Raw genomic sequence first — 26051 nt, 5'->3', positions numbered from 1 at the left:
ATGGTAAGATTTCAGCAATCAGGCAAGTATTTAATGAAAAGTATTTGGTTTCATATATATTGTATTTGATTTCATATATATTGATACACTTAACATCAGAGACTCTAAAATGAGTAGCCAGCCTGCCTGTTTTTCTTGTGATATTATACTTGGCATACTTTGTTTTTAAAATCTAAAGAAGAGGTATTAAAAAAGGAGTCAGAGTGCTTACCATTGACAGTTCCTTTTAACCTTTTAATTTATAAAGATATTGCAATCCCAATGAAAATAAAAATAGAAATTTTCCCATTTGGAATTAGATAATCTGAATCTAGCTGGGAAATTGTACACACATAAAAGAGTAATATCTAATAGCACCAACCCTCATACATAATGTTATTTTATGCAAATAGGGTAATTAAAATAGTATGGTGACCTAAATAGATAGTTCATTGGAAGAAAATATGATATCCAGAAATAGACATAGTTACATATGAGAATTATAAAGGTAGCATCTTAAATAGGTTGAAAGAAGTATTATTTAATAGTTATCATTGGGACATCTGGGTAGTCATGTGGATAAAGATAAATTCAGATTACTGCTTTGCCACCTAACCCAAGATACATTTTAGTGGAATCAAATATTTAAAATAACATACAAACCACAAAACTGCTAGAAGAAAACATGTGAAGGTTTTGTTTTCTTTTTTCTTTTCACCTGAGATGGATAATATATCAATGTCATTACAAGGTTTGAGGGAGGAATATCTCACATGTGCATGTGAAAACCCAGTCATCACACTTATGAAGTACTTGAAGTAGAAATTATTTTCTAAGATAATATAAAACACAGGAGCCACTGGAGAAAGGATTGGTGAATTCAATTTAATTAAAATGTAGATGCTTTTAAAAGATAAACTACCATAAACCAAAAGAAACAAAAACAGCAAACTTACAAAAATATTTGTGTTGTATGCCACAGAAAAAAAGCTAATTTTATTATTTTGTTAAGGGTTCCTAAATTAATAAAACACTGATAGTCTATTGAAAAAGTGGACAAGACTACATACAGACAAGAGCACAGAAGAAAAAGCACAAATGGCATCTGAGGATATGAAAAGATCCCTGACCTCACTCACAAAAGAAAATGCAAACTAAAATGATAAGAATTAAGAAGTTTTCGGCCGGGTGTGGTGGCTCATGTTTGTGATCCCAGCACTTTGGGAAGCTGAGATGGGTGGATCACCTGAGGTCAGGAGTTGGAGACCAGCCTGGCCAACATGGTGAAAACCTGTCTCTACTAAAGGTACAAAAATTAGCCGGGTGTGGTCGTGGTCACCTCTAATCCCAGCTACTCAGGAGGCTGAGGCAGGAGAACTGCTTGAACCCAGGAGGCAGATGTTGCAGTGAGGCGAGATCACGCCAAGGCACTCCAGCCTGGGCAATGAGAGAGCGACTCCATCTCAAAATCAATCAATCAATCAATCAATCAATCAAAGTTTTGTTCCCCACTTATTAGGATCACAAAGATGAAAAAAAAATTATGAAATACTTTATTGAAGGTATGTGCAAACAATCCCTGACACATTGTTTGGAGAGAGCATGGATTGATAGGCCTTTATGAAGGAGTTACCAATATACCAATAACCTCCTTGGTAGCTTCAAAAGGTGGCATCTTTCCCTGTTTGGTATTGGAGACCCAATACAAGAAATGGGAAAGTGAGCATCAAGCAATGCAAGCTTTATTCGATGGCCAAAGAATGGAGAAGTGCAAGTATGGCTCACAAGCTAACTTCTTGACTAGTGAGGAGTGAGGAAATTGAAATACAAAGTATATCTAATGAAGAAGTTGGTCATTAAGAGTGGGGGGAGGAATGTTCATGTCTTTTCCAGAAATAGGTGGTGAACTTCTTGGAACCAGAGTGCCGCCTTTCTTTTTTTGTCCTTTTATGGCTTCTTCTGGTCATTGTCATGGCGATTATCAACTGTCATGGCACTGGTGGGGGTGTCATTTAGCATGAAAATGAGATTATAATGATGCCTGAGGTCTTCTTGAAGTCTTTTAGTCAGCTATCTTGGTTCTAAGCAATCTCAGCTGCTCTGGTTACAAATGGAACATTTTACCTGTTTCTTAAAGATAAGCAGAGTTAGGGTAGGGTAGAAATTCAGCTATGGCCCTGTAGGCGTTACACTAGGTAACAAAAGAGAATTCAGCAATATTTTATTATGGCAAATTAAAAATGCACATACAATTATGACTCAGCAATTTCACTCTGAGGCATTTGTCTTACAAATAAAATACCGTACTGTGAAACTATTCAAGAGAATGTCCTCACTTATAAGTGAGAGCTAAATGATGAGAACACATGGACACACAGGTGGGAACAACACACACTGGGGCCCATTGGAGGGTAGAGGGTGGCAGGAGGGAGGGGATCAAGAAAAATAACTATTAAGTACTTGGCTTAAGACCTTGGTGATGAAATAAGATATAGAACAAAACCCTGTAACACAAGTTTACCTGTGTAACAAACCTGTGCATGTACCCCTGAACTTAAAATAAAAGTTACAAAAAGAAAAGAGCCCACAAAAGAGTAGGTTAAAAAAAGAAAAAAAACTAATCATGAGGAGATAATTATTGTAGCTTTGGGAAACAACCTAAATGTTCTACAGTGTGGGAATGACTAAATAATTTGGGTACAGCTGTACAATAGGACTTTATGAAGCTGCTATAAAAAGAAGTAACTTTATACATACTGATACAGAAAGATTTCCAAGTCTGATTTTTAAGTGATGAAGGAAGGTATGAAACAATGTTTATATAGGGTATTATTTGCATGAAAAGAAAAATGAGTAGATGTATACATGCTGATAAAACCACATGGATGGATACACAAGGGGTTGGTACTGTGGTTGTCCCCAGGGAAGGAATTTGGATGGCTGGGAAACATTGGAGAGTGAGAGAATTATTTTTCATTATACATACTTTTGAGTTTTGTGGCTAAATTTATTCTTCAAAAATAAATATAAGAATGCTATTTATGGGAAAAAAATGGGGGTCATAAACCTGCAATTTGGACCTAACTTTTCAACTTAAAAATGTTCTGTTCTTGGAGTTACTAACTGCTCTGATGCTTAGGATGATAATCAAATAATAGTTCCTCTAAAATATGTCTGGAATGAACTTGAATGAATGAATGAATGTTTTTTGCAAACCATTATGTGTGTAAAAATGTAGAGTATTAATATAAGGTTTATTTAGAATAGAGTCATCTGCATTAAAGAAACTTCGTTATACAAAAATCTAAATAAAAAAATGTTGTACAGTAGCTCTGAGAAGGTGGATGACCCAAACACTGAGAAAAGAGAAGAGGCAGAGGCTGAGCGGGATAGTTCAGTTTGAGGTAAAGAAGCAGCCTCACCCAGCCTCAGACAAGACTCCAGGGACTGTGTGAAAAACCTCATTTTGTCCAGGCACAGTGGCTCACGCCTGTAATCCCAGCACTTTGGGAGGCCAAGGCGGGCAGATCACAAAGTCAAGAGATCAAGACCATCCTGGCCAACATGGTGAAACCCTGTCTCTACTAAAAAAACAAAAATTAGCTGGGCGTGGTGGCACGCACCTATAGTCCCAGCTACTCAGGAGGCTGAGGCAGGAGAATCACTTGAACCCAGGAGGCAGAGGTTACAGTGAGCTGAGATCGTGCCACTGTACTCCAGACTGAGACTCTGTCAAAAAAAAAAATCTCATTTCTAGGCCTATGTTTCCCAGAAATATGTCATGAAAATAAAACTGCCCTCCCAATGGGAAAACATATATATGCACAAAAAGGTAAATATTTTTAATGTTAAAGTTATTGCATAACTCCTTTAAAGAGTAATTATATATTTCTATTCATTTTTGAAAACCAGTTTTAGTAAAGACAAAGTTAAAAGATGACAAACTGGCAAAAGAAAAAAAAATTTTTGTGAAAAGGTATCAATATCCTTAGCGTGTGCACACACACACACACACGCACACACACACACGATCCCTTAGCAAAGAAGAAAATAATGAATATTTCAATAGAAAAAAGATCAAGAGACTAAAGACACTGACCAAAGAAGAACTAGAAATGTTTCACGAAATTCACATTTTAGATAAAAACGTTTTAAATATCAAATTATGAAGTTTTTTTAAAATGACTATACTTAACATTGTGGGAAAATATATGCTTACATGTTGCTAAAAATGATATACATTTTTATAGCCTTTCTGGAAACATTTTGTCAGTATGTATATATATATAAAAGAAGACAGGTTGGGTGTGGTGGCTCATGCCTGTTATCCCAGTGCTGCCAAGAGGCAGAGGTTGCAGTGATGGAGTGAGCCGAGATCATAACACTGCACTCCAGCCTGGGTGACAGAGAGAGACTCCATTAAAAAAAAAAAATTAGCCAGACATAGTGGTGCACACCTGTAGTCCTAGCTACTTGGGAGGCTGAGGTGGGAAGAACACTTGAGCCCATGAGTTTGGAGGTTGCAGTCAGCTATGATTGCACCACAGCCTGGGTAACAGTAGGAGACCTTGTCTCTTTAAAAAAAAAAAAAAAATCAGTAATTTTCTCGGAATAGGTTAATTTTATTTATTTTTTCTATGCTTTTCAGTTTTCTAAATTTTCTCCCAATGAAAATTTGCTATATTTATATTCAACCATATTAATAACCCCAAATTAGTCATAAGTGCAACTTTCTGCAAATAAATGTGTCTTGGATTTAATGGAAATGAACTCTTTTCAGTATAGCTTCTCCCTGTTATTTGCGTACAAGCTTCAAACTGCATAAACTATTTTAATGGCAAAAATTGTTAGGATTAATCAACCATCTAGGATTGTGTCTGTGCCTAGGTTTCTAAAACAATTAAATACTTGATCGCTTTGTTGGATGTTCAAAGATTTGGCAATTTGTCCTTAAATATATGTTTCAAATAAAATATCTACAATTTTAAGGTGCTTAAGTACTGGTGAACATGTCAAAATGTGCCTAATGTATTTTTAAGTTCTGCTGTGAACTTGAAAACTTTGGGATTTGTGTAATCCCAAATTAAAGAATTTTAAACTTTAGTTGGTGTCCACCATATTGTCCCCCTTTTCATCCATCTGACCAAACTTTTAACCTTCCTGTTTATGGCTGGGGGAAAAAAAAAAAGCTACTTTAATTAAACCTAAGCAGATAGTGTTGTTTTTAAATTGTATTTCAATGTCACTAAAATGGGGAAACAGGTTGTAATAGCAGAATCTTTATATTTTTTGCACATATCAACCTCCATAAAAGGATGGAAATTGCTTTGTTTTTCAATGTTTTAATTTTTTAAATGAAGAGAAAAAGAGCAATTGAGAGTGCCATAAATTAAAGATAGCGTTTCTGATGTAAAATCAATGATAGTTATGGATTATTGTAAATATTTGAAGATGCTCTTGGAACACTGAAAAATCTTAGAAAATTTTGTTAAATAATAATTAAAATTGTCTTAAATCAGTGTGACATCTATGTTGAAGGCAATATAATTAGATAGCGTGCTTCTTCAAGTGCTTGGGTTAGAAGTATTTCACCATCTTCATTCATCAAGCATTTAACAATTTTATATGATGTGCCAGATATCATGTTATACCTTGGTGATAATACATGCCTAAGACAAATTTCCTGTCTATGAAGTTTGGAATCTAGTTGAAGGAGACAGGCGTGATGAAAGAAATAAAGCACTGTAGAAGTAGGATAAAAATCTGCATTTAGGGGACTGCTGGCAGCTCAAAGCAGACTGGAGATATGGGAGAAAGAGAAGCTGATGAAGGGTTGAATTTATATTTGAGGGAAGGAAGGAGGCGAAGTCAGATCTTTTCATACAAGAGGTATTGAGCCAAATATTACAAAGCAAGTAATCAGGTGATCAGGATAGTTGAAACTGTTCAGATAAAGGGAACATTATGAGGATGCAGAAATCATCTAGCTGACCTTTGGGGAAATTAAACGTAGAATAATGTAGCTGGAATGTAGACTGCAAATAGGGAAACAGAAGAGGCTGTCAGCATCAGGTTAGTAAAACCTTCTATGACAGACCAAAGACATGACAGGTTATTCTGTACATAGTGGGGAGCTGTAGATTATAATTTTTTTTTTTAGTCATGGGAAGATTATCAAATTTCCTGTTGCAGAGAAAGGGTCTCTTGTTCATTGAACGAATATTACATAATTTATTCAGACTTGCTTGGTGTTATGGAACTAAATGTTTTAAGGCATTTTTTTGTAGCACAGCTCTTTTTTCTCTTTTTTTTTTTTTTGGAAACAGGGACTCACTATTTTTGTATTTTTGAAGGGAAGGGGTTTCATCATGTTGGTCAGGCTGGACTTGAACTCCTGACCTCAAGTGATCTGCCCACTTCGGCCTCCCAAAGTGCTGGGATTGCAGACATTAGCCACCATGCCCAGAAAGCACAGATCTTTTTTCAAAAGAAATTTGTGATGTTTTAATAAGAAAGAAATTTAAAAAAAAAACCAGATACCATGGAAAGATATCGATCCTGGAACTTTTAAATCTTGGTTTAGAGAAAACAGTTTATTATTTGAACAACTTCAAATGCTCAAGTTAAAAAGCACTAACATGGCACATCTCACTTGCACAAAAATGATACCAATTATCAATTGTTGGTGGCCACAGAATGGAGCAGCACAGAAATCTGGAGACCCGTTTTCAGTTGAATGCGCATAGTTCTAAAATAGGCTCTGATTTGGAATTCCTTGTCTTACTTTTCAGTTTGATTAACGTGGAAGTCTCAATATCTTCTTATGCTGTGTGTGGGAAAAGTATCTTGATCAGTATATAGAAGAATATCCCACAATGTTACTGCAACTAAGAAAAAATTAACCCATTGGAGAAAACATTTTTAATCAATTCATTAAGAGTCTAATGAAGGTGCATATACGAAAAGCAAGATGTACTTTAATTAATGATTGATGTTTTGTGATTGAAGCTTGCTTTCCTAAATAATATTTCTATACTTCAGTACAGAATGTAAGGTCCTTGCTAATGCCTTATTTGGTTTCTTAGTTTCAGTCTTACTGCAGTCTGCTTTTATTGTAGGCTTATTACATTTATCACCATCATTAATTTACCATGGTGTTTTATTTTTTTAACTTGTTATTTAGATCACATTGTATATGCTTTATTTCTGGTCTTGTAGCAAAGGAATGCATACAACAAGCATGTAAAACTTTATTGAATAGAACAATCTTTAAAGGGGAATCATCCATAAGTCAGATAAATCCATGAGTAGTATAGATTTATCTATTGTAAATTTTCTGTCAGGCTGTTAAAAGTAGGGCCGTGTAAATCTTACTGTCATTCACATTATAATAGGCACACTTACCAATATACCAACTTTATAGTTTTTTCTCCCCATTTTACAGGTTTAGGGCTTTTTTTTTGAGATGTCAAGTAGTATTTTAACATTGTACATGTTTCTTAAGAAATGCCATAGAATGAAGACAATAGGGAAGACTATTTGTGATATATTCTAGCTCTCTTACATTTTTTACTGTATCTTACAACAGTAAACATATCACACTATACTTGAATTTAAATTTTTTCAAGTATCATTGCATTATTTTGCACATACACATATTCTTAGATGGTATCAGGTTGATGATGATGAGCTTCATGGTAATTATTTAAAACTCCATAATGAGATATGTTTCCAATCTGATCAAGAAGGATAAGGAATTTGGGGAAAAAAATCTGTTCTATAGTAATTAAAGTTAGCCATATGGGCACTTGGCTCTAAAGACTTGGATGTAGTGAATCTACCCAACCCCCAAGACTAATGACTTGGATGGTCTTACTGTATTCTCTTGTCCATAGCAAAGACTGATGAATCCAGCCAGGGAATTCTCCACCAGCTCTGCTTCTCTGAAACCACAAAGTCAGGAAATGTAATCAGAGTGCTCAGCTGAACCAGAGCAAGAGCTTTCCTAATGGCTAACTGTGACTTTAGAAATCACATCCATTAGATAAAGTGATTAAATATACATCAGTCTTTTGGCAAGAGAGCCATGAAGATATTGCAATAGAACCTTACCACATGACCCACATTTTTTGCTTGAAAAAGAAACATGTTTTCACCTTTGACACATATCATCCCTAAATTCCTCAGCTCAGTTGCAGGAAGCAATTTTTTCATGATAAGTTGTATGCAGTTCATAATTTTATATAAACCATAAAGTAATTGTGTGGTTGATACACTTTATAAGGAAAATGTTTCTGACTTGCTCATTTCACCACCCTTATGTGTGGGTTTTTGTTTTGTATTATTCTTCTTTTTAGGCTTTTCATGCTTCAAGACTTCAAGATATTTTGTTAAATTCTTCCCTTGGAAGCCTTTGTGTCACCAAATCAGATTTCTTTAAAACTTAGATATGAATGTCTTAAGTGTCTACTTAGAAAATATGTGTGTATGTCTGTGTGTGTGTCTGTGCTTATATAGAGAGAGCAGGCAAATTACTCTCAGCACTCTGAAAAAGCTTTTTTTGTTGAAATAATGTTTTTAAAATATTATAAAAAAAGTCACCGTCAAAATAGCATTCGCTTTATATTTGTAGTTGAAATAATTCCTGTTTCTTACTCTTAGTTATAACCATCTTTTGATTAATAATATACTGCCCTTCACATTTTAATACACATGCAACTAAGCCGCTGATGTAATACATATACTTAAAATGTTCTTTTTGAGCTTTGAATAACCTTTTGCCTTTTCCCTGGTGGCCACCAGTGGGCAAGATGATTGACAGAGAATGTGTTTACAAACATGGAATCATTGATGACTAAGTTAAAAGTGACCTCATAAAATATAGTTCTAATTCTCATTTACAGACAAAATTCTAAGAGCTCAATTCAATGTGTCTAGGATAATAGTGGGCATAGTTAAATAAATAATAGGAAGTGATTATCATTTACAAAATTTCATTAGTGAATTACTAAAGTATACCCCTATGCATACTAATTCCTCTTCCCCAAATCAAAACTTCTCATATTCTTAAATTTCTGAATTCCTAAAATCAGCAGAGATGAAGGGATGGACCAGCAACTATAATTTTGTTGTGTTTTGTGTTGCTGAGGCACATATAGGGATACCTAGTTTCGTGAAACCAAGTGGTGGGGACATTACACACAAAGAGAAAGCTGTTAAAGGCAGAATGCCCAGACAAGAATGAAAATGAAATTCCTGGAGGGGCATCCCCATAGTTTTTCTGATAATCTCTCTCCTTACATAAAAAGCTTGAATTACTGGTAAATTATCCATGCAGGAATAATAGAATCATAGAATTTTTGTAGTATGAGGAATTTTATTGACATCATAGTTGAAAGCAGTCATTTTGTAAATGTTTTTGGTGCCCAGAGATACTTTAATTATGGCAGAGGAAGTTATAGACAAGTCCACGAACCAGGAGTAGAAAAGTTTTCAAATGAGAAATATTGCAGACCAAGCATGTTAATTTGATTTTTTTTTTATTTTTTTATTTTTTATTTATTTTATTTTTTTTTTGTGAGAGGGAGTTTCACTCTTGTTGCCCAGGCTGGAGTGCAATGGCGCAATCTTGGCTCGCCACAACCTCCGCCTCCCAGGTTCAAGCAATTCTCCTGCCTCAGCCTCCTGAGTAGGTGGGATTACAGGCATGCCCCACCACGCCTGGCTAATTTTGTATTTTTAGTAGAGACAGGGTTTCTCCATGTTGGTCAGACTGGTCTCGAACTCCCGACTTCAGGTGATCCACCTGCCTTGGCCTTCCAAAGTGCTGGGATTACAGGCGTGAGCCACCACGCCCGGCCTGAGGTATTGTTATATACATGGCAACTCTAGCCTTATAATGCATTGCCCCTATAATCTACTTAGGGTTTTTAGGAATATTGTGACCTAATTTAAAAGTTTGTAGAGATATTCTAATTTTCAGAATTAACAGTACTTTCATTTTCTCTGACCATTGAAATACTCCTAAATTGCAAAATGAAGTGGAAGTACACAGTAGATTAGTAAAACATGATTCAATGCATAAATTGAAATAAATAAAATGAGACTATTTAGAAAATGATAACAAATACAACAGTAAAAAGAACTCATTACATAACTTTGTGACTTTTTTCTTTTTCTTTCATTGGTTCCTTACATTTTGAACTCTTTCTCACTTTTTCTGTTTCCTTCCTTTTAAAGTAAGGAATAGAGAAAGAGTGTATACAACTGAATAAGTATTTATTGATTACCTTCTATGTACCCCATTGGGCTAAATATGGGAGTAGAAAGATGAATAAGGTGGTCACAGCTTGGGGGAAGGTGATTATGTCAAATCATGATGAGAGGAGATTTTTTTTGGTTTTTTTTTGTTTTGTTTTTTGACAGAGTTTTGCTCTTGTTGCCCATCCTGAAGTGCAATGGCGTGATCTCAGCTCACCGCAACCTCCGCCTCCTGGGTTCAAGCGATTCTCCTGCCTCAGCCTTCCGAGTAGCTGGGAGTATAAGCATGCGCCACCACGCCCGGCTACTTTTGTATTTTTTTAAGTAGAGATGGAGTTTCTCCATGTTGGTCAGGCTGGTCTTGAACTCCCGACCTCGAGTGATCTGCCCACCTCTGCCTCCCAAAGTGTTGGGATTACAGACGTGAGCCACTGCACCCGGCCACTACTTTGGAGGGTTAAGAAAAGTAGTTGTAGGTTTAAAACTCTTGGACTGGCTCCTGAGGGAAGAATTAAAATGCCCTATTGGAGCATAGCCACCTATCTAGGATCTTGAGTCCTAGATAGGTGGGTGGGAATGAGTATCAGGAAATTGGGCTGGGACCACTTAGGACAGGCCCTTGTGGGTTAATCCCATAAGCTATTGAAAAGCCACTGATGATTTTTGAACAGAAGAGAGATGTGATCAATTTTTAATTACCACTCTGACAGTACTAGATATTCTGTGGATAAGACAAAATGAGAGTGGAAACCTAGAGACTTGGAGACCATTGTGATAGTACAGATAAAAGACAAAGAGAAAAAGCAAAGGGAAAGGGTTTAGGGTTGATTTAGAACGTATAATCAATAGCCCTTGTTGATTAGATGTTACTCTATTCTGAGTTCCCAGGGAGTAAATGGTACTTTTTATTACTAGCACTGGCTACTGACTGGCAATCATTTAAATGAGCGGGTTAAAATAAGAGTATATGAAAAATTAGAGTTTGTGGAACTTGAGTGGCATATCTAGGCTGGAAAATAGCTACTTGTCATTTTTTTTTTTACTGTTGGAAGACTTTCTATTCTTAGTTTGTAGGAAAAATGTACATGATAATCAACAAACCGTTACACATGTGCAAAGGTGGTATATTAACTAATTTTCATTGGCTCATGAGTTACATGCTACCTGGCATCCTCTTGCCTCTTCCTCTCTGGAGCCACAGATTGTTAGCAGAGAAGCTGGAAGAACCTACCATCTTGCCATAGGAAAAAGGTTTGGTCCTTCTGGAACATGCCTGTGAAAAGTTGCCAATTTCCTATGTAGGTCCTAGGCTTATCTGGAATTCAAATATGACTAGACACCATGTATTTTATCTGGCACTCCGATCCTATGTTTTTTTTTTTAAATATTTATCCTCCTTTGTCTCTTCATGACCTCATTATACAAGTTCTAGATCAGAGTGTAACAGCCTCTTTAAATTCTGTGGCATGAACTTTAAATGCCTGTGAAGAATGGGGCTGGGTTGCGATTGGCTACCAGTGAATTCCAGGTAGTGTAGACACTATTCCTGGATTTGTTTTCAGTGTCGTCATTTATTGATTACTTCACATAAAGTCTTAATGCGTTTATTACTCAGGAAAAATGATGGAATAGTAGCAACAATGCCGCAGGTGTGTTGTGAACATTAATTAGTTAATTACAAAGCATTTAGTTGAGAGGCATTCTAAATATCACAGGACTCAAGGCTTTCCTCCCCAACCAGGGGTCCACTTAAATAGCTCTTTACTAAGTCAGGAGAAACAAACACATCTTGTACATGAGGTACATCAACCACTAGGCATGTTGATCTCCCAGGGTGATTTTCTGCATGAAAACGTATCCCCTGGGTGTCAAGAGCTTTCTAAGAGCAATGATTCATGAACCCTCTGGATTTATGACAATGCTATGAAATTATTTTCATCTGTATTCTGAAATAATTACTTGATGTCATATTAAAGTTTTTATATTTTTTGCCAGAAGTTGTAGGTGTAATTGGAAACAACAGAATACTCAAAAAAAATAAAAGATCCCGAAGGAGAATAAGAAGAAAGAGAGAGAGGAATGGGCTATAAAGATGGCAAGAGTGATGCACCAGTGCCTAAAGATTTTAGACAGACTCTCAAATTTACTCTTCTTATGTTCTCTCTAAACACCATTCTTATTAGTTCAGCATCACTGTAATAACTAAAAATATTTTAAAAAGTGGACCAGGCAGATGCCAGCAAATTGATGTGGAGAAATGGGACAGACACATGGATGACTCACTCCCAGTCCCAATTCCCTATTTTATTTTTTCATTTGAAATATCCATCTCTTCAGAGTTCTGTCTAGTGTGAGGTTCAAACAATTTAAATGCTTGTCTCAAAACTATTGTGCAAATGTCTGTTTTTCTGTATTTTTGTGTCTTTCTGATGTTACTCTCCTGGCTTTTCACCTACTATCATAAATTACATACTTTATTATGTACTTTTATATATCATGTACTTTTCAATGAGCTTGATTCCCACCTGAACCCACGCTTTAGAGAGAACAATGATAGGTTTCTCTGCACCTGCTCCATATTTAGTAAGTTTCCAATTCCTTTTGGTGTCAAACAATAGCAGGTATCTCTGCAGTCCCTTAGGTCACTAATGTGCTTGGTTTTGTTGTCAGGGTAGCAGCTGAACCATATCTTTCACAAACAGGAGATACATTTTTTTTCCCAGCTTGAGCAGAGCATCTCACATTTATTAGGAGAAATGCCCCTAGAGGCCCATCTGTGTGTCTTTGACGACTCAAGTATTATGTACTTTAAGAAGTTTAATACATTTTCTACTGGACAGTATTGAGTTGTTTTAAAATATTAAAATCTTACTTTGCTGAGATAAATAAAAGGTGTTGAGGCTTTTCCAAGACAAGTATGAGAAATGCCAAGTTACAACAGGTTCACTAATGAGGGAGAAGAAAAGTTTCATGATAATACTATGATCTTTGCTATTGCATTTGGAATTTAGTTAGACCTAAATAATGAGAAGACTTTTGTGATGATCTATTCAATTTTTATGGCCTGTGGTCTTTTTGAGAAATTGATTAAGGCAGGGGAAAGGGGATAGTGGTAGGGCATCACTGACTCTTGTTTTCTTGTTTGTTTACTCTTTTCACAAAGTGGTAATACAAATTACCTCCCACAGCAGCACTGGTTACTCAAAAGCCCAGAGGAGCAGGAGAATTAGACATTCCTTATTCATATTTCAGTAAGGTATTCTTCTCCATCTTTGTTGTTTCAAGGCAGATGACAAAATTTAGTAGCCATTTCAGTGCAGAATACTCCCAAATTCAGGGAGGAAGCTAGATTCAGTTGTTTTTCAGTAATATTGGAAAGTGTAATGTGTAATGCCCATGTTTAAACAGTTGCTTTCTTCCTAACATGATAAACTTCTATCGTTAGAAGATATTCTCTTGGGATGAAAATAAAAAGATATAGCATAGGCCCCGTTTATTTTATCTGGGGAGGAGGTACTAGTAGGGGAAAATACAACCAGCCATACCATCTTCATTACTAATTATGACAACTTACAACATCAGGAGCTCAGGAAGAAGGAAAGCAATAAATACCTTCATCTTCAACAGGATTTTCTGGCAATTATATCTGTTTTTGTTTGTATGTTTGTTTGTTTGTTTTGTCCTCTATTAATTTGAAATGCCTAGATTGTTTTTCTGGAACTTAGTTTTATATCAATCGATAAACCCCTTTTCCCTACGTTTGTTACTTTTTTTCAAGAGCATACTGACCTCAACGTGGTGAAAGTTTTCAAAAGAGGCAGATATAAGCTTAAAGCCTGCCTCTGCCCACTCCTGATCTATCTCAAATGAACATCTGTAACTCTCCATGAATTAAAATGAGGATAATAACATGTTCTAATTGTTATAGAAAAAATTACATTTGTAGCACAGGGTAGCTGCGCTATGCATATTTTTTCTAAGTTATGCACACCACAATTCAGTACTAATTTTGTCATGATGTCCTGAAGAAATCCTAAAAATAGAGATTCTGTGAAAGAACATTGAGTACCACATAATCAAGATATATATGTCTTGATTCATTGATTGATTGATTCATTCAGGGCATTATATAGCAGTCATTTGTTTGCTACCCTTCCACATGGATGATAGTTAAAGACTCTACTGAAGCCACTAGATACCCATCTTATACAGAGGCTGTAATATTTTAACTCCTGGAGTAATTGGGGTATATTCACAATAAAATCAGCTCAAATCTAATTTATTTGTTTCATGAGGTCTGAAATGTAGTCAAAGCTTCCATTTAGTTCCTCGAGAAAAAGCTTCTGGCAAAGATAACAAAGGACATGACTCAAATGCTTTCTGTCTTACACTGCTGCTTCACATCAGGGGCAGAGGATTTTATGTTTCATGGCCTTCTCCTCCCACATATTTTGGGTTTTCTCATCTAATCATACAGCTATGATGTCAGTGATGGAAATTTCCACCTCTTAGTTTGGTATCTTGATTGTTTTTTCTTTCCCTGTTTGCACAAAGGATTGTAGGTGGCTTTCCAGAAAAGAGACATGAAAAGGATCACTAAAAGGAGCTTCAAAACAAATTAGATTATTTGTTGTGGGGAGAAAAATCATAGCAGCAGGAAATTTCATTGTGCCTTTTACACAAGATCTAACATGCTGATGAATTGCTAGTATAATGATGATTTACAGAGCTGAGTTTCTTTTGACCAAGCCCAGTACTCTTGCAAGGTTAAACAATTCTAATGGCGGATGACTTGAAGGACTGTTTTCTAAGCGAATGTACAAATTACAAGTCCTTAGTTTCGTAAGATGCTGTTTCATCAAAGGCTTTACTTTGTGGTTTCTCATATTTCATATTCATGTTGACTCCCAGGTGATAGTTAATGGTATATTTTTTAGTAGTGCTATTATCAGCTTCAAATGAAATAATAGATACTAAAAAGCCTTATTATTAATGTTGTATTTTGATATATTTTTAACTTTATAAGGCTTTTTAGTATTATTAATGTCATATTTTGATATACTTTTAACCTTATACTTCATTTATTCTAAGTAATGTGATGTGATCAATAATTTTTCAGTTAAGTACTTTTCTTTTTGTCTGTGCTAGTTTAGTTTAGTTGATTGGAATATGATGTTACTGTAACTAAAGCAAAGTTTGGATTCCTGTAAGAAGACTTAGCATTTCTCCATAGAAAGGCATATGTACTTTTAGATAATTCTCCATGATCCTAATCTGTTATCTCACAAGTAAAGAATTGACACTTAGCATTTTGAGATTTAATATATATTGAGTGGTTCTTGTGCTTTGCCCCTCTACTCACTTTACATTATAAAGCATCTACATAAAATGATTTGTACATTATCTATTGTAATGCACACAATAATATAATGAAGATGGGGATAATTGCTATCTCCACTTTTTCTTTTCTTTTCTTTTCTTTTCTTTTTTTGAAACACAATCTCTGTCTCCCAGGCTGAGTGCAGTGTCACAGTCACAGTTCACTGCAACCTCTATCCCCAGGGGCTCAAGCAAACATCCTGTCTCAGCCTCTTGAGTAGCTGAGATCCACTCCCCTCGGCCTCCCAAAGTGCTGGGATTATAGGCATGAGCCATCACACCTGGCCTTCCACTTTTTAAATGAGGAAACTGTGGTTTAGAGAAGCAAAGACATGCCATCACATGCAACAAGAAAAAAACAGAACTGCAATTCAAATCAGGTTCTTTCTCATAGTTCTTAATACCATCCTATAGTCCTCAAACCAAAGGTTCCCTCTTGCTTGACTTTGAGATGATGTATAGAATCATTCTTGAAATAAAAGAAATATTTTATTTAATTTTTTTCTTTTTCCCAGAAAAGGCATCTAGTATTTTGTATCAATCAAAAACTTCTATTTTGAAAATAGAAGCATTCCTAGTTCTATAAAATATCGACATATGTAAAGTCTCCCAAAAGCTTTGGGTTTTTATATGTGAAGCCTTTACTTCTGTTTTCTTTTTGAAATAAAACATTGATTAGAATTCTAGATAGGTTATCACAAATCTATAATTTTTTTCCTATAAAACAAGCAAAGTATATGACAAAAAAAAATCGGTGCTCTTTTTTCACCTCACCAAGAAAATTAGTGTAATTATTTCATACGAATAAGACTTTTTACCTGCACTATATTATTTAGTTAATTTTACAGGCTCTAGAAAGATGTTATGCAAGAGAAGACATTTCAATTAATCTGATGTTGAAAGAATGCTAGTTTTAAAACTCAATGCACTCTATGTGCTAAAAACGTTTTTGCAGCATGAAGGTAGGGATGGACAGGGACATGTTTGCCTGAGTTCTCCAGGGAAGCTTTGGTGGTGGATGTATGCAAAGGGCATAATCTATGGTTGCCAAAGTTGAATATGCACACCTAAGAACAGTGCTGGAAGAGCTTTGTCTTCATTCTTATCTTTAAAAGTTTCAATTTTATTCAAGATCAAGGTAATGATAGATTTAAAAAATAATGATAATAAAATAAAAAATAGTTTCAATTTTGTGTATATTTTTAAATGTATATGTTTTATACTGCATGTGTAGATTGTTTATAATTTAGCAAGCATATAAATTCATTTATTGGGAGATCTTTTATTATTATTGGTATTGCTATTATTGAGCTGGTAAGGGTGATGATCAAAAATAATTGGAGACTCTATTCTAAACGTGAGGTAGAAAATTTTCTCTGACTCTAATGGTTTAATCTTTAAAAAACAGTTTAAGCCACACTATAATTAAAGCCATAATGTTTGTAACACTTAATTATAAGGATGGAAAACTTGGTCCTATAGATATTATCACCTTAAGGAAAGGCAGGAAAGCTAACTGCAGTAGTTGACCATTGGCACGTTGAAGGGGTCATGACTGGCCTGCAGTGTCAAAAAGTGACCGAACAGGGACCTCTCCATATGGCATTCATTGACTAGATTGGTTCTATTACTGATTGAAGTCATTTGTGTTTTTTGTACAAACTTTAAATAGCCCAAAGATTCTAAATGATTTTAAAGTAAATGCAATATATTATTAGTATTATATAGTCTATACATACGTGCTGATGTGTTTGTGCGCTTTTCTCTATTTATAGGGCATCATAATTTCTCAAATATAAGGTATAATATAATCAGGACAAGACTTGGGAACAACATAGTATACATAATAATCACATAGTTATTATTTTGACAAACATTTATGCCACACATGCAGAAACACAAGTCTGCAACCCTCCCTACGTATTGACATTATTCTGCAAGTATGCTTACCAAACAATATAAGAGAGATCAGAATATCCTAGTATTCTTAAGGTTAAAACTGAAACCTTTCTTGTATTTCCTGAATGAAATGACAGATTAATGTTATTGATGAAATGAATATGGCTTGGCTTCCTTGAGACACAGGCTGTTAGTAAAAAAGCAATTAAGAAAATAATAAAGAAATGAAACAGCAATTCCTCTTCCTTTTTCCTTTCTTCTGTACTGTGTCATAGCAAAAGTAATATAATAGCAACTAATTATAGGAAATCTCCCAGACTTTGTAATTGGATCTTTCATTTTTTCCCACAGCAACTGTGAACTAAGAATTTATTCACAGAGCAGCTGTAGTTTGTTTCCAGTAACTCTTAGCAGTGTCTCTTTGTGGAGTCTTAAAGAGACCCATGTACATATTTAGGCATATTGGCTAAACTAGTGCCTTTTAAAACATCTGCAGGTCTATTGCTGCCAATTCTTTCATTGTCTACTATCAAATTAACTTTTCTTAGACGGTATAAAGTGGGAGAAGCCACTGAACTCAAAGCTCAAAGCCTGACTTCTGGTCATAGCTTCAATGTTTCCTTAAACATGACTTGGTAACAAGCACCAAACTTTGTAAATCTCAATGTCACCTTTGGTAAGAAAAATGAAAGGAATCTTTGCAGTTTATATTTTAGAGCATTGGTATATGTGAAAGAGCTGTGAAAATTATAAACCAGTGTAACTCACCATGTCATTATATAGATATGTCTAAGTTATTCTTGAATGTGAAATTTCCATTTGCTTGACAAATGTCACTCTATTACATACATGATAGTTAAAAGCATCTTATTTTCCATTTGTTCCCCAGTCCAGTTTTCAACTTGTCTTCTAAAAAGGTAAGGTCAATTAAGAGATATTTCCAAAGGAAATAGTTCTTTAGAAAATACTTTAGTATATCAATGCACATAATAATACAAAGAAATGCAGTTATAAAAATAAAATATAGAATAAATACACAGCTACCATATTCTTGGCATATATTTGTACATGAAGAAATAAACTTCAAAGCCAGGCAGGACGGCTCATGCCTGCAATCCCAGCACTTTGGGAGGCTGAGGTGGGTGGATCACTTGAGCCCAGGAATTCAAGAACAGCCGGGGCAACATAGTAAGACCCCATTTCTACAAAAAATAGACAAAACTTAGCCGGGTGTTGTGGTGCCTGCCTGCAGTCCTAGCTACTTGAGAGGCTGAGGTGGGAGGATCACTTGAATCCCAGAGGTGGAGGCTGCAGTGAGCTGTCAATGCACTACTGCACTACAGCCTGGGTGACAGAGCAATACACTATCAAAAAAGAAAGAAGAGAAAGGAAGAAAGAAAGAAAGAAAGAAAAGAAAGATAGTAATATCATACTGGTGTTAATTTTCTTGATAACTATACTATGGTTATATAATTGTTAACATTATAGGAAGTGGGGCAGGGGGTACAAGGGAATATTTAGTACTATTTTTATTCCTTTCCTATAATTAGCTCACAATAAAAAATGTAAAAAACAAAAGTTATGGAGAGAGGAGAAGCCAACAAATAGCATAAGTATAGAACTGTTTTTGTACACATGGGTGTTAGACAGATAGTAATAGTAATATCTTGTATAATTTTAATATAAAGAGCACCGAAAGAGAAAAAAATTAAGCCCTAAATCAATGCCGAGGGTGTCATCTTTCTTTGGAACCCCCTTAATGCAGTGACTCCTGTAAGTGGGCATGTCCCTTTCATACAGAGTCGGAGTTGTTACAACTGATATGGGTTCATGTGAGACAAGCAATTTTGAAGCAGGGCAACTCCCACAACTGCTCAATGTGGACCTCATCTCCTTGTATTTGCATAGATATGCTTTGCTGCATGGATTGCTGCAAAATTGCTGAAAAGACTCCCATACAAGGAGAATGCCTGGCACTACTCCTCTGTTGGAAAGCTCTGGTTTCTCTCTTGTATCCTGGGAAGAGTGCTGCCAAGTAGTCCATAGACCTCTTCTTATTTCCTTAACTTGCTGTGTACATTTTGAAGCATTTATGTGTCAGTTTATTTAACTCCCCCTGCCTAATAATGATAATAACAATAATAGAGGTATGTATTGAGTTCTTATTGGTCCAAGTATGATTCTAGAGTGTTTATATGCATTAACTCATTTAAATATTCAATATCCTTTTCATACTCATTTTACTGATGAGTAAACTGAGATATACAGTTAAGTAACTTAACTAAGGTGACCTAGCTTTTCAGTGTTGGAGTCTGGATTAAAAAGAAGGTAGCCTGGCTTGCACTGTCCAGCCTTTAGAAATATACATACTATCATATTCATCTGCTGAATTCCAACTCAACTTTCCTTCCTTCCTATACCAGCTCAAACCAACTTCTAACCCCTTGTGTTTCCAAGGTACTTTTAAAATACTTCCACTCAAGCTGTTATGCCATGTTTTGTACTATGATCATTTATGTACAGGTCTTTCTTAAAAACCATTAGCCTCTTGGGACTAGGAATATTCCTGGTCAATGTCAAATTACTCTTTATATCTGGTGTCTCCAAAGTTACTATTTCCAACCCAGCCTCCCATTCTGAGTTCCAGAGTAACATGGTTAGCTACTTATTGGACCTGTCTACTTTGTGTCTCCCAGGCATCTCAAACACAGGATGTCCAAAATTGGATTTATCATTTTTCTTCCCTGTTCTTTAAGCCTCATCCTCCTGTTTTCCTCTCATAAGAAATCACAGGAGTATTAACTTGGCAGGCCAAGTCAGATACCTGAAAGTAATCTTGGATGCTCATCTCACTTCTGGAATCCCGAGTTCAACTGCCATTTCCAGCCTTTCATTATCTTTCAAATGTAACCACATACCTATACCTCAATATGTTTCCACACCCCCACCAATCACGTCAGTTTTATTCACTTGGTAACCGATCTTTCTGCTGTAAATTTACCCTCTAGACTATGTGAAAAGTGAGTTTTACAAAATATGGACTTGATCATTTTCCTGCTTAATCTCTTCAAAATCATACATCTACCTTCCTCTGGACCCCCTTTCTCTCCACTTTCTTTGTTAAGGAAATAGTCCCTTATAAATAATGAAAATAATCAGTCAATATTTTCCAATGAGTTAGTGTCAATGCCCAGGGTCTACAACTCAGCACAGGTATCCTTTATTAAGTGTACTATAAAAGGAATACCAAAGCTTAGAGCTTAATTACTTGATGACAGTGGAATGATTACAACTGAAAACAGTTAGTGATTAGCCTTGGTGGATATATTGGAAGCCTAGAATACCTCTCAGAAGATATAGAACTAAAAGCCCAGCCAGCCTCTCAGGCCGTTTACAGTGTAAACAAAGCAATTAGAGCCAAAGGAGCAAGCAAGTTCTAAGGACACTGGCATTGTTAAATGGAAAAAGCCTCCAGGTGAAATTGTGGTCTAAGCATAGGTTTCTCAACCTCAGCTTAATCTATTTTGGGGGCATTCCTACAGGAACTTTAGCAGCCTCTCTGTCCTCTACCCACCAGGTGTTCATAGCAAGCACCCTTCTTCCTCCATGTTCCCATGAGGGAGGAGAGTCCGATGTCTCATCTATACAGTATATGAAACTAGGAAATGTATGTAATGATTTTGTCCTGCACCCTTTATTGGCTTTGTCAAGACAGCCTAAATTTCCTGTATCTTAGCTTTTTTCAATAAATTACAAAAATTTGACAGTTGGAGCCATTTTTCTGAGACAGTAATTGGTGATTAAATTGCTTAAATGCCAACATTAGCTGAAATGTTTACCTCTACAAATGAGAATCTGTACAATCCCTATCCTCTTTCTAGCAGGTTTGGCTAAGGGAACACTAAAAGCACAGGCAGAAAATTACAATTGTCCCTCAGTATCAGTGAGGGATTGGTTCTAGGACCTCATGAGATATTGAAATCTGGAGATGCTCAAGTTCTTTATATAAAATGGTGTAACATTTGCACATAATCTATGCACATCCTACCGTATACTTTAAATCATCTCTAGATTACTTATAATACCTAATCCAATGTAATTGTTGTTATTCTGCATTCATTAGGAAATAATGACAAGAAAAAAACTCTGTACATGCTCAGACTGTGCTTATTTTTCATATTCAAGAAAGGCAAAGACTGGTCTTTAAGCCCGAGTTTCAAGTTGTGAACAGGTAATCATCATTATTTATCATTAACTCAGAATCAGTACATAGGCTCTGAAAATCAGCTAAATCTGTGACATTCTCATTCCAGTGGCCATGTTTCTGAAAATAAACCAGTCAATAACTGCCTCACTCCAGTAACTATGCTTCTGAAAGTTAGCAAGTGAAGGCCAGTCCAAGCTTTTGAAAGTCTGCTAATGATAAACTCCCAGTCCTGAACATCACCTTGTCAGTGACTGCCCCTATGGCACTAGAGAACAGCCAATCAGTAAGTGTCCCACTCTAGTGACCATGTTTCCAAAATTTAGAAGGTCAATGGCAGTCTTACTCCAGTGTCCACACTAACACAGCTGGAAGTCCTTGAGTCTCTAAACACTCTGCACATTTCCCCAAACCTTATATAATGTCAGCTGTGGCTTTGTTCCAGGAGCTTATCTCTCACAAATACAGTTCTCTCTTGCTGGCAAACAGAACGTTTAGATTTTTGGCATCCAATATTTAGTTCAATTTACTGTAAGTTCACAAGTTTGCAATCCTTTCATTGGCTCAACTCTTGTTTATGTTTAGTTATGAGTTTGTACTTGTGAGTGACTGACAGTGACAAAGCTGTGAGATTATCAAATTCAATCTTTTCAATTCCTGGGTCAATTACTAATATCCATTTTTTATTTGTGTAGAAGTAAACTCAAAAATGTCAAAATGCCGTGTAAGTTTTATGATAAATTTTATGAACAATGGATGTGCATTAAACAAAGAAAAACTCCTTTTGAAGCTCTTTGTGCAGCATACAATTGTTTAGCTAATATTGAAAATGGTGAAAACTTGGATGTAAGCCAGCAAATACTAACAGCTAAGCAAATAGATGTATGATTTCCTCAACTTGTACTAAAGAAAGTAATAAAATAACATCTTATTGAAAGAAATTCAGATGAAGAAGATAAAATAATTGCAGCACAAGTTGTGTTCCACTTTGTATATCATACAAGGTTTTAAGCTCACATGACTTAATTTGAATTGTGCTGCAAGTATTTTTTAATGCAAAATCGTAAGTAAATTTTCTAGTGCTATAGGACAAAATCTACTGCCATAATAAAAAATAGAATAACTCCATTTACTGTTACAGAGATTACCACAGCTCAAATGTTTTACTTTTTTATGGCATAGCCATGAATGCAAGTAATCACAATTTGGGGGAAAAATTCCTTTACTCGTATAATAATTTTCTCATAAAAAGACTTGCTTACAAGGCTATTGTAACATGCCTTCCAGCTGAGTCTTCAGAAACAACAAGAAATTGTTGCAGAGACCCTATGATTGAGTTAGTAGTCATAAAAATTATATTTATTTTGTGGAGGTAATACAAATATAAATTGGTGGATATTTGCATAAAGGTGTGATATTTATTGAAAGTTAAAGCAAAGTGTAAATGGGACTATGAACAGTGTTGCCTCTTCTGCCATATTCTACATGACGCTGCTCAAACAGCATCTGATATCAGTAAAGTAATTGCCAGTAAAGAAATTGTCAAGAAATTATTCTATTTCAGCATTTATTCTGTTCAGACTCAACTAATGAAGAATTTTTGTAATTTTGTTGGCATTCGTTATTTTCAGTTCTTTCACATTTTAAAATTCATTGGCTCTCTTTAATAGATGCAGTTGAGAGAATTCTTAGTTTATTTAAAGCACTGAAATCATACTTTAATTCTAAAGAAAAGGTCTCACAAATTCTTGCTGACTTTTAAAATAACCCATTGAGTAAAGACTACTTATTACTTGCTCATAGCATTCCATATCTTTTAGCAATAGGATTATGCAATTTGAAAGAAGAGTAAACATTGTTTATTGATGCCCTCCATTGCTTACAAAGAGTTGTTGAATGTATTAAAGATAAAATGGATGAAAAGTTTATCCCTTGTATGCCAAGGCTGTTTTAAGAGGAACAACACAACTTAGGGACAGGGAAAAAGTCCGTATTGAAGTGGATAATTATTTTTACATTTGTCATGAGTATATTTTGAAATGGATTTTATCCCTTGAAGAATTTGATCCTTTAATGGAACAGGAGAAATTATATGCACTCAAAGAAGGGAATAAAAATTCATGACAATGTTCTGTTTTGTCAGTGGAAAATATTTTTAAAAGTTGTAGATCAAAATATGCAATCTAATCCTGAAAAATAAAAAAAAACAAGTTAAGTTATGAAATATGGTATTGTGTTCTTTAGCAAGAGTAAGTCCCAGCGTTAACTCTAAGTCAATACATGTTCAGAAGTCCAGCTTATAAGGCTAACACTGAACATGTTCAATAAGCTGGACTTATAAGCTGGACTTCACAATCTTCTCATTAATGAATGTTGAATGGAGAAAAGAGAAAAGTTGGATGTGACCACTATGGAAGACATGTTACATTGTAGGTGGAACATAGGCTTTAACTATAAGGAATTTTATAAGTCAACTCTGCAAAACAAGGAGCTGTTAATGAAAGCCAATCATCGAGGAAATTTTCAGAAAAGAAATCTCTAATTTACATACTGATCATTTATTTTAGATAAACAATTAGTAAATTTTAAGATTAAGACTGTTCTGTAAAACCATTTCCATTTATGGTCAGAATATGTATAGACAATGATAAATAATTCAAATTTAACTGACTGTGTATTCTTTTTGCTAACTCTGGTAACTCCACCTGGAGGTAGGGAAGAATTATCCTGTTGAGGACCACTGGTTTAGACCAAGATAAAATATTATAGCATTCTTACAATTATTATTTAATCACTTTATTATACTATTTATATTTCTTAAAATAAATATATTCTTGGATTTGCCATATTTTCTTGAGGACAAAAATATTTTGAAATGTAATAAAATATAATTTTAAAAGAAAATTTAATTTTAAAATATTTTAGAGTATTGAAAGTTTGTTTTATTGTAGTAAGTTAGCATCATCAGGTTGCTTATTGAAGGCTTATGGTCCTGCAAGATTAAATAATGGCTTGGTTTTGTTATATTTACATCCGTGATTTCATTTTTAAAAACTAAGTATAATAGTGTAGAAGATATAAAAGCAGTGTGTATGTATATTTAAAGTGAATTTTAAGGACGGACTTAGTCCAAAATAAAAGTTTTGGACTGTGGATATTGCAGAAATATTATTAATAAAGATAATGAGCAAAATCATCATATCTATTTTATAATATAAGAAGTAATATGATAGGAACAATATTGAAATGGATTCTGCATTTACAGACTGCATTATGTTTCTTTTAAATCACTACTTCTGAGGTCAAGTGATTAATTTTCAAGTAATTCAGAAGAAATGCTTTAATCACTTAGCAAAACTGTCATAGCCAAAAGGAGCTTGTTTTGGTCATAACCTAGTTCCCACAAAGTGAGCCAAAAGTAATTTCTCATATTAAGCAAAGATATTGATTACAAGCAAGAGAAACAAACACTGGCTGTCCCAAGCCAAATGGAGATTTATTGGAAGTTGCTGGGTACTCATGCATTCATTGGAAGGCTTTGGGAAACTAGAGCAGCTGTATAGGAAAATGAGCTGACAAAAGGGAAATCTAGAGGCTATTTGGCAGACCCAGCTGGCTAGACTACTGGTCACTGCTGCCACACAGGATTCTACTATAGCTGTACATAGACCCAGCACAAGGGAATTTCAATAAAATCTTCCTTTATTTGGCTTCTTTCACCAAGTTCAAAGTAAAGGGCAAGAGAATCCATTTGAATAAGCGTAGGAGATGATGGCCTCACCACTTAAAATAACAGGAGTGGAATGGAAGTATAGTCACTTTAGTCACTTTAGCTTTCCACGGCAGGTGTCAGGGCTCTGAATTCCATCACCACTACACACAATGGGAAATACCTGTTCATTCTAGATAAGAAGGAAGATTGGATATTGGATAGAAAAAAAGTAGACATATAATTAGGTCATATCATATGACATTCTTTGTCATTTTTGACTTTTTATATTAGTGATGGAAAATTAGTGGAATATGAAACAAAAGTTACAAGGATGAGCAATAAAATAAACAGAAATTATATTAACATTGAGCAATGAACTATAACAAAGTTTTGTCATACCAGAAGCAAAAGTAAAAAGTATTATTACTCAAAGAAGAAGACACTCATCTCTTATAGCACTATTAAATAAATTCTTGGATTGTGTAATAATCCAGTTTATAAAGAAGAGTGAATCATATGAATATGTTGAGGAAAAATATTAGGATGTCTTGCTCATTTGCCATAAAATGGCCAAACATGTTGAGATAACAAACTCTTCATACATCACTACATTGAGGA

The 26051-nt window shown here is 35.1% G+C and overlaps 1 protein-coding gene and 1 non-coding gene across 2 annotated transcripts in view; one reads left to right on the top strand and one right to left on the bottom strand.

The window, feature by feature from the left end:
- Positions 1-26051, top strand: part of SCN9A (sodium voltage-gated channel alpha subunit 9) — a 179578-nt gene that overhangs the window by 15614 nt on the left and 137913 nt on the right. The window lies entirely within an intron of this gene.
- LOC115933908 (small nucleolar RNA U13) lies at positions 697-800 on the bottom strand. The gene has a single exon (XR_004069746.1). It is a non-coding gene; the product is annotated as a small nucleolar RNA U13 (small nucleolar RNA).

The sequence above is a fragment of the Gorilla gorilla genome, chromosome 11, assembly GCF_029281585.2.
Source record: "Gorilla gorilla gorilla isolate KB3781 chromosome 11, NHGRI_mGorGor1-v2.1_pri, whole genome shotgun sequence".
NCBI lineage: Eukaryota > Metazoa > Chordata > Mammalia > Primates > Hominidae > Gorilla > Gorilla gorilla.
The sequence above is the reverse complement of the archived record's forward strand: the minus strand, read 5'-3'. Positions and strand labels throughout refer to the sequence as shown.